Source organism: Bison bison, unplaced genomic scaffold (assembly GCF_000754665.1).
Source record: "Bison bison bison isolate TAMUID 2011002044 unplaced genomic scaffold, Bison_UMD1.0 scf7180017861315, whole genome shotgun sequence".
NCBI lineage: Eukaryota > Metazoa > Chordata > Mammalia > Artiodactyla > Bovidae > Bison > Bison bison.
This window is the reverse complement of record NW_011491887.1, coordinates 6,663-6,895: the sequence shown is the minus strand read 5'-3', so window position 1 is coordinate 6,895 and position 233 is coordinate 6,663. Positions and strand designations below refer to the sequence as shown.

Here is a 233-nt window from a genome sequence, read left to right as displayed (position 1 = left end):
AGGGCGCACAGGAGCATCACGCCAGGCAAAGACTCAGGCAGCGCGGGGCTGGGGTGGTGGGGTGGCCCAGGGCGGGGGGTCATTTTTATATTGATCTTTGTTTTGTCAGCTATGGAAAAGGCAGCTGGTCAGTCGGCCTCTTGCCCTAGGATACAGACTCCTAATGCTCCCCAGACCTTTTCCACTACATCCTTCCCCTCCTGAAGCTCCAGGGGCTTTTGTTTGAGCTTATT

At 55.8% G+C, this 233-nt stretch overlaps 1 long non-coding RNA gene across 1 annotated transcript in view; it reads left to right on the top strand.

Moving 5' to 3' along the window:
• The window catches only part of LOC104983088, a 1,820-nt gene continuing 1,587 nt past the window's right edge, over positions 1 to 233 (top strand). Inside the window, exon 1 of the long non-coding RNA XR_824594.1 lies at positions 1 to 25. This is a non-coding gene — a long non-coding RNA (uncharacterized LOC104983088). The remainder of the gene's footprint in view (positions 26 to 233) is intronic.